Here is a 10,342-nt window from a genome sequence, read left to right on the forward strand (position 1 = left end):
TGACTTAATGCTTGAGAAAGATTAGGTTGTTAATGTGCCTAATTTGAATTACTATCACACGTTCCTAGGCTAGAGATAGCTAGGTTGTTATAGAATTGTGCGTATGCTCTTGTGTTTAAGGCTTTTCGTGCTTTTTAGGAGTTGAGATCGAGAGACAAAATTCCGCCATATGTTTAGGTTGCTAGATGCTCGAGAGAGATTTGATAATATGATTAACGTGAGTGTGATTAGCAAAGTGTGAATGATAATAATCGTGTGTAATTTCCATGAATCCGAACCTTATAGTCAACTTGTGAACCCAAACACTACTAGAAATTTGGCCTCTAACTACTACAGAATGCCGTAGTCATTTTAAGTCGACTACAGTTTACTGACTGTCATCTATTGCACTGGAGTCTTATCTCTTTGATTATGACTCCAGTTTTTTACCGTAGTGAATCTGTTTTATAATACTGTAGTTAAAATATATGACTACATTTTATAGATGTAGTGTTACTAGTCTCATCTATAAATACTACAACGTTATGCTGTATTTATATAGAACTTAATTACATAAGAAAAAAAACACTACAGTTTTAACAAGTAGTCTTAATTGATTCAATTTGACAGACTACGGTGTTTTTGTGGCATCTATTGAACTGTAGTCTTATCTCTTTGCCTATGACTCCAATCTTTTCTGTTAAAGACTACATCTTTAGAATGTAGTTGTTGAAGTTGAGAGTATATAAACACTACAACTTTAGAGAGTAGTTTTAATTAATTGAATTTGACAGACTACTGTGTTTTTGTGTATTGCACTGAAGTATATTCTATTTGCCTATGACTCCAGTCTTTTCTCTTGAAGATTGCATTTTTTAATTGTAGTTTATATTCATCAATTTATAAATGAATATTCAAAAAACACCTAATAATAATTTACAAAACAACTCATATTTCATTAAATCAATCACAAATATCATTTACATAAATATCATTCATAGTGGCATACAAACAAAATCCATGTCTAATTAAGGGCATACTTGGCCAAACAAGCTATAAAGCATGTTTTAATATCAACTTTAATAACTGAATTCATACTATAAGGTCCATTATTTTTTTCATAAGAATATAGGCACTTGGTCAGAAAGATATGATGTGCATAATGCCTGCTGGCTCCCTCTGAATATGTTGATGATGCCAAAAGGTACAAAAGCTCATGTCAATGAACTACCAAAACCTTCTATTTTAGAATAATGTACAAAACTGTCTTAAAGTCACAATAGTAAAAAGTGAAAACCATCTTACTTTCTCAAAATAAGATTTAACCGACTCCCATTGTTCATATGCCGGTTTCCAGAACGCTTGATATTCATTAGTAAAACTGGTTCCCTAGCATTTTCTTTTCCATTCTAACAGATATATCAAAGAAGAAGAAGAAACCAGTAATGTAGAAGAAAATTAAACAAGCTTTACAAACTTAATCTATTCATAGAAATACAAACACACAACCACACACACACTCACAGATCATGACTCATTCACATTCACTTTGTAGTAAGCACACAGTGAGCACATACACACACACTCACATTGTTGTAGCCACAAACACACATACATACACACACACATCCACACACACACACACACACACACACACACACACACACACACATACACACACACACACACACACACACACACACACACACACACATTCATTCACTCCCTCACACACACCCACACATACACACACTAATTGCGTATCCAAAAGTGCATTTCTTCTTTGTTCCAAGACTCGCTGTGTGCGACAAAAAATGTAAACTAAAAATTGCATACTTAATCAATCATGTAACACGCAAGCCAAAACAAAATTAAAATAGCAGTAAGTTGCTAGTAAGTACTGGCTAAATTACAGTGAGCAAAATTATTAATCTTGAACGAAAAAATGCTAACCTTGAAGCAATAGCGAACATGCGATTCAACTGATCCGACTATTTTATTCTCAATCCGCGACTTAATCCACTTACCTTCATCCTTATAATACGTATGTTGGAATTGATCTAGGGTTAAGAAAAGATTTAACGCTTCTAGCAAGCGGCGGAAAATAAAAATTTTCTTTTAAACAGGTAAAACGATTTTACTAACCTAGACAAAGAGCAAGCACATGTTATTATTAAAACTATCTAAAAGCGATTACACGTTTACTAACCTTTATGAAGCTTGATCGTTGAGAAGCTTGCGGAGGTTGGAACGTTCGTCTCCCCACGCAGCTTGTCTTTCTTCGTTCTTCGGGAACTCGAGTAACCACGAAAGTTTCTATCACATAAATCATTCGAGGTAAGAAGGAATTAGTGTGTGGGCACTTTTAAACACGACGACTCAAGAACAAGTCTTAGAGTCGAAGAGCTAAACAAACGCTTGGTCAAATGTGAACCTAGGTAACAAAACAAAAATGAAAGGAGCTAGAGAGAGAGAGAAGGAGATAGGCGTCCACTATTGTAGAGAGAGAAGCTCTCAATCTCTAAAATTGTGGGATGAGAAAACAATGAGAATGAGGGCCATATTTATAGGAGAGGAATTACCTTCAACAAGGTAGTTTCCTCTTCTATAGTATATCACATATTCATGTGTAAATATTCCCTCATTCCCCTTAAGTCACACGGCCAAGGTAGTCTTAATGATACCTTGGATTTGTTTCCTCTTTTGTTTTGCATCTCTCTTGCCTTGTGTATGTCGCCCCCTTGACTTCCTTGTAGAGGAAATTTGTTTCCTCTTTTTCTTTTGACAAGTATCTTCATACATTAATGCACAAAATAATCTCTCTTTTTCTCTTAGGTTGGAAGGCCAAAGGGGCTTCTAGAAAGAGCTTCTAAATGTTTCTTCACTTGTTCATGACAACATAAGAAAAGCCCATTAAGAATTTTCAAGTAAAATTCCATGAAATGAAATTAATCCTCAAGGTTCAAAAATCTCATCATGGCCGAGTATTTTATTTGTCATCATATGACGATGTCAAAAAAAATTTATTGACATTCATTTCGTCCTATGCCCAAAAAGACAAAATTACCCTTTAGACAATTTTCGTAAAACTTGCCTAGTTCTTGTTTTGACTTAGCTTCTAATTTAACTATTCCTACTCGATATGAATTTTGACAATAACCTCATGGATCCAAATGAATAAAGCTTGAGCTAACGTACTTGGACTCAAAAGTTCACAAAGCTTTTCCAAGCTTAGCTTAATATGTCAGCTGACTCCACTATCGAGTTGACACTGAGAATCTCTCGGTTCAAATGAATTTATTTTCTACTCAAGAATTCAACTTAATTGTGAAAAGTGGATCCACTGAATATTATCTATGTTTACCCTTCATGAATATCATCATCTAGTCGGGATTTACAAAATTACCATTTTACCCTTCTACCTGTTATTTCCTCAACTCCTTTGTCGCTTGTGAATAAGTTAGAAGCAATGTATTGACGAGGAGCTACAAGTCACATTGATTCATCCAAAAGAGTCATGACTCAATTTGGACACTGGCCAGTTCATTTATTCACATTCCAATGAACAAAAGATGAGGTGATATACATTGCATCTCAGAAATCTTGTACATGAATTCCATATCTATGAGATCTTCACAAAGGTACTCATGACATCTTCATAACTTAGTACTTCACCAATAGGTCCTGTTCAGAATCACATAGGGAATCCGAACTCTGACTTTCTCAAATGAGAATACGTAAGCTATGAAATGACATGTCTCATTTCAAGATTGAGGTAAGCATGATGCAATTCATACGTAGTGACTTCGAGACATAAGAGGTTAAATGGTTTGTTCTTATTCTATCTCTAGAAGTGCACTGGTCAATTCAGTACCTTCAGAAGATACCTAGAAGAACTATAGAGTCTCCAACTCTCAATGTCCCATAACCAGACATCATAGATTCTCCTAAAAATCGTACTGAGATCAATAGTCCTTTGATCCTTAGATTGCGAATATATTGTTTTAAGCAAACCATGAAGAGTTTGTTCATGCAAATCTACATTTGTCTCTTCATATGTTGTAAGGTTTGTTTGAGGACTAAAGACTATAGAATATCATAAAGCTTCAAACAGACAAGGAAGAATGAATGAACGTTTCAACTTTTATTAATGATTCAGCAGTTACAAGCAAGAGTCTTCGTGAGACTATATTACATCAAATGTACATAAGTAAAGACTACTACTCTTCTTGTGGGCACCATTGACCTAGTGTTTTAGCTCTTCGACTCAGACTTGTTCTTAAGTCGTTGTGTTTAAAAGTGCCCACACACTAATTCCTTCTAATCTCGAGTGATTCATGTGATAGAAACTTTCATGGTTACTCGAGTTCCCGAAGAACGAAGAAAGACGAGCTGCGTGGGGAGATGAATGTTTCAACCTTCCTAAGGCTTCTCAAAGTTCAAGCTTCACAAAGGTTAGAAAATGAGTAATGCTCTTTAATAGTTTTAATTTAAATATAAACATGTGCTTGCTCTTTGTCTAGGTTAGTAAAATCGTTTTACTTATTTAAAAGAAAATTTCTATTTTCCGCTGCTTGCTCGAAGCGTTAAATCTTTTCCGGCGAGAACCCTCTATTTTTCAGCCGACCTGTTCCTTGCACACATCAAATGTAAGAGACTAAAATCAAATCTCAATTCACATAAAATCTGAAATTGACCAAGGAAAAACTCCAATTCAACTCTCAAAGCCAAGACCCAAAAATCAATTAACAGGTTCAAGCTAAACAACATGGAAATAAACCCAATTTCTTTACAAATTTTCGGCCAAAAAGTCAATTAAAATTCAGGAACCCTAATTCAAAGAATTTCAGATCAAGAACAACAACAAACAGAGCCCAATCCAACCCATATACCACGGAAAATCACAGTACAAGCAAGAGAAATAAAAAAAAAAACCCCTAATTTCTAAACCTAAATCAAACTAAAAGAAAGAAGAAATTTTCAAATAGAAACTCCTACCTCTTAATAATGAACGAACCACGGACTCTTTGTCTCTCCTTAACCAAAAATCCGCGCTCAAGACCTTGTAAAGAAATGAAACGGAAACATAGACTAAGATTAAACGCGATTCAACTAAAGAAACGAAGATGAACGAAGGAAAAAGAAAGATTTTGAGATACAAACTCGGATTCAATACAAGAGATTTTGAGATTTTACTACCTCAAAATAGAACGAAGACGTCAAATCATCTTCTTCTTTATAGATTCACCACTAAATCTTTGAACATCAAGTTGAACTGAGAAGAAAGAGAGAAAAAATATCAATGCCCAAACCCTAGAAATTTCTAGCGACAAATTTGAGAAAAAGAATGAAGAGGAATACTCGAGGCTTGGAGATACAAATAGAGAAGGAGAGAGGCGCAACCCTGGAAAATCGAGGTCGAAGGTCTTGGTCGGCGGTGGTGGAGAGGCCGCGCACGGATAACGAAGAAGAAAAAGAAGCATCGAGGTCGAAGGTGAAGAAGGTAGAAGCCATGGTGAAAGTCGTCGTAGATCGGTGGTGGTGGAGGAAGAGCTAAGCGATGGCGAGAGAGAGGCATCGAACTTTTTTTGAAGTCTGTCTCAGAGTAATATTATAGGGAGATAGTAAAAGAGTTGCGTACTTAGTATATGTGTGAATATTTGAGTATTTCCAATACTTAGTCGTTTTTACTTTATTTTCATATTGGTGGGAATATGAAAATTTTCAATACTTATCTAATTTGTTAGTGGAAAAATGTCCCCCACTCAAATAGTAAAATTTTGGTAATTTTTTATATTTTAAGTTTTACAACTCCTTTTTTAGATTTGACTGTAGTGCAAATGTGCAAAAATTTTGTGGAAAATTTCCCTCCATTTTAAAATGGTGAAATTTTGATATTTTTAATTTTTTTAGTATTACCACTACTTTTTATATCAGCTGTAGAGAAAAAAAAAGACCATTAGCTACAGCTTTATATTCGACTATAGTCTAATATACGCCTATAAAAAGGTGGCCGTAGTCTATATTCAAATACTCCATTAAAAGGCTAAACTAAAGTTATTTAAAAAAAAAAAAAAAAAAAAAACTGTAGTTGTATCCTATATTTCTGGTAGTGATAGTCCTTAATCTTCTATATCCGTAAAACCCGTCTGTTTTCATTTCGTTTATTTATTAACTCTTCAAAAAAAAGTTTTGTGACAATCGTTCTCCATTTTCCTAAGTTTTTTTGTGCTAGTGAAATTTGCATTTTTAATTTAGCTTAGTCCTCATGGATTCGACTCGACTCGCACTTATGATTTATTAGTATTGCGACCACGTGCACTTACGTGTGCGAGAATTTCGCAACATTTACATACATATTTACCCAAATTCGAGCGCATGCAAAGAAATTACCCAACAAAATTACACAAATTTACCTCATTTTTAGTCGAATTTTGCTTTCGGACCTTTAATTAGAAGTGCAATGCGTCATCATTCAATGATGATGGCGATTCTAACAATGCCTTCTACAATTTTGGGCTTCGTCATTCTGCAATTTAGGGAATAGAGAAGAAAGAGGAAACGAAGAACGATTTAGGGTTTCGTTCGAGAACAAAAATAAATAAAAAAATCAATCCACTTTTGGGTTTCGAATGGTACCTGTTAACCGCGACAATTATGGGCGAGGTATTTATGGGTGAGAAGGTTTTCGCTAATATCGTAGACAAAGAGTGAGAGAGAGTGCACGAGAGAGAAGAAAACAGTAACTGATTAAGTGATAAAGTTTTAATTGTTTTAATTGTTTTTAGTTTTTAGTTTATAGTTTTTATTTCATTTTAAAGTTTTTAGAAGTAAAGTGGGTATTTTCTTTTTCAAGAAAATTAAAGTTAAGGGCAAATTTATACTTGCTCACATGGCCTACTCATAGAAGTGTCTAAAACTATGTTTTGATTGATTTTGGTCAAAAGTATTGAAAAAAGCTGTAGTTGTGTTCAATTCCCTATATACATACATAATTAATTCTATATTAGAGACCTAATATATAACAAAATATTATGAATGAACTTATTATTTAGAAAATATTTAAAATTGGACTTTTATTTCATTATAAATAGAGTAAAAAATTAACAAAACAAAAATGCCCGTGAGATATTTTCGGTATTTTTGCCCAAAAGGATTACAGAAGTCCATATTTAGATATTTTAGGTCTAGTGTGTTTATTTTGTTTATAATATAAAATTTATCTCTTTATATACTATGGGTTTATTGAAATGATGCATTCGTACTTTAGATTTTCATAAATGCCGTACTTCTACCATTCGTTTAATGAATATGACAAAAGTTTACCTTAGAATAGATAATTATATTGTACATTATATATATATACTACGACAAATTTTTGAAAACCCTATTTTACCTTCACTTATTTAAAATTTCATTTAAAAAATAAAATAAACATATAAAAAAAAAAAAATAGATTTGTTAGTAGATAGCCTCTTTATATGGGAAGATTAAAATAATAGTCAAACTATCAATTTATTTAAGTAAATAGTCAATTTAAGCTATTAATATTCCAATATTTCCCAACACCCAAATATAAAACTGCTTGAATATTTTGTTATACCTATTGTCGATCCTTCGCTTCCATCGGCGTGGTCGTCGTCTTCTTCACCGTTGCCAATGATCCAAGCTATCAAACCCTGCCATAATGGTCTCCGCCACCGCAGGCTCCATCGATGCACAGCTCGGCCAAGCAAGCTTGGAAATCAGGTGAGCGACAAGGCGAAGGAAAAATTGCGGCAGAATTGTCGGACCTCACTCGCGTTGATCGCAGCAGAATTGGCAAACCTCAGCACGGAGACCTCGCTGGCAGACCTTGCCAGCATTGGCCGAAGTGAAATCGGTTGACCTCGCTTTCGTCGACTGCGAGTGAATTGGCGAACCTCACGAAGATAGCATTTATTTAATAGCATTTTTTTCAAATTAAACATTAATTGAAGAATCATATTTTGTTGAATGTACGTATTATATTTTATATAATGTATCGGAGTGAAATTTTAATTAAAGACGGCTAACACAAAGATAATGAATAAATAGGGATGAATTATGTAATTTGGTTTCATATTTACGAGTAAGCCTTGGAACCTTTAAATCGTTATGCAATCAATTTTTCTTTATTTGGGCTATTAATTTAGCGTTATTTTATGTATAAAATGATGGTATATGGACCAAATAAATAGAGTGATTATTCCCATTAATGTCATAATTAATAGGGGAATATTTTAACATTCTCCTACTTGTAGTATATAACCACGCACTCACTGTAAAGGAAACAAAATCACTACTACAAAAAGTTCATTAACAACGCCTATAAAAGACTTAAATATCAATCACAACGCTTTTTAGGCGCCAAAGAATCATGTGATGTTAAAACTAGTGCGCTCGCCCAAAATAATATATGAATCATGGCAATAGGTTCTTTATGAGCAACTGTTATCTTCCATGTTTATCTTCCATGAGCGAGTATTACAATATAATAAGTCTTTCAACTAATAGCCTTTATTTTTTTAATGAATAAACTATATGTTTATTCTACGTCCACGAAAACAATATTGCTGGATAAGCAAAATAAATGTGTACAATCATATACAAAAATATCAAACTAAATAAGAGTTTATTAGAAACAAATGTACCATATAACTAATATATTGTGAACCAAGTCTCATTTTTGGCATGATCTTTGAATTTTTTTATGACATGTCTTTAGTTAAAAAATCGGTAATCATCAACTCATAACTAATATGTTATGACCACTTTATAATCTTTAACACGCTCTTTCACGACTAGATACTTAATGTCAATGTGTTTGCTTCGACTTCTATTTTTAGTTTTCTTAACCATAAAGGCAACAACTAAATCGTCACGATATAAGTTTACCATGTCAAAATCAACTAACTTTCAATATCTCAAAGGTTCACTTTCGATTCGACTGACTTGAGTCTGCCATCAGCAGACTATGTCATAAATAAATGTTTAAACTGTGATGGAGAGATATATAATCCAAAGGTGGTAATTAAGAGAGAATTATATGCACGGAAGTTCTTCTTGTCTTAAAATAAAATATAGGATAAATTACATTGTTGCCCCCTACATTATGAGGTTGATAACGTTTCACCCCCTGAATTCTAAAATTGTGCATGAAAAACCATGAAATCCTACATTGCAACAAATTTACCCCTTCTGTTAAATTTTATTGACGGACTTCAATTATTTGTCATGTTTTGGTCATGTGACCACTTATTTTTGTGATGTACCAAAATACCTTTATAAAAGTAAAATAAGAATAAAATTTTATTCATCTCTCTCTCTCTCTCTCTCTCTCTCTCTCTCTCTCTCTCTCTCTCTCTCTCTCTCTCTCTCTCTCTCTCTCTCTCTCTCTCTCTCTCCCGTTCTTCTTCTTCTTGACCCTAAAAATCCTTACGATATTTTTTAATAAGGCAAGCTAGCAAGATCGATTCACAGTTTGTGGTTTGATCAAAGGCGCACAGGTTGCGACTCACGAGCATGGTAATTTGTAGATCATTCAGCAAATTGTCGCAGCCATAGAGATTAATCCCTCCGCTCTTCAAGCTGGCGAAGATCAGCCATAGGATCCCGAGTTTAAGACTAGGTTGACGGAGATCGACCATTTCGCCGTGCTCCGCCTCACGAGGCCCTCGACTGTGTTTTTTTAAATAGAACATGGTGAAAGATGAGAGAGAGAGAGAGAGAGAGAGGGACAACGGTGACGAGGTTGAGAGTTTGTTTAAGTGTTGGATCTTGGACTGTATTTTGTTGGTATAAAGAATGAGATTTCATGGCCATGTTTGGCTAATTTGTTGGCGAAATTGAGGTAATGTGTAATATAGCCAAAACTGTTGTGACTCCATAAATGTGTTTTCAAGGAAAGAAAAAAATTGTTTAAGATTTCAATGTCTTTACGGGAATTAGAAACCAAAGATTAGAGAAGGTTTAAGGATGTTATAATAATTTTGTTGCACTTGGTTTGATGGGTTTGTTTGACAGGTTTATTTTGGGGGTGTATTAGCAATGGTTTTAACTTAAGAGATGGATTAATTTCAGAGGAAGAAAACAGAGAGAGCTATAAGTGATTCCAAGCAACAATGTAAGGCACTCCGATTCCAAGCACCAGACTCAGCCCGAAAAACATCACCGGTATGGAATCACTAGTTCCGTCAGAAAAGCCACAGATCGAGCATGAGCTGGGTTTATGTTTTTTTTTTTTTAGTTTACATAAAGTTATTATTAACATTGGTGTGTTTATTCCAATTAGAAACACTTCAAAATGATTTTACACTTTTATCACTAAATATTATCCCACGTA

Source organism: Urtica dioica, chromosome 9, assembly GCF_054948205.1.
Source record: "Urtica dioica subsp. dioica isolate 48M chromosome 9, U.dioica_male_clone48M_v1_H2, whole genome shotgun sequence".
Classification (NCBI taxonomy): domain Eukaryota; kingdom Viridiplantae; phylum Streptophyta; class Magnoliopsida; order Rosales; family Urticaceae; genus Urtica; species Urtica dioica.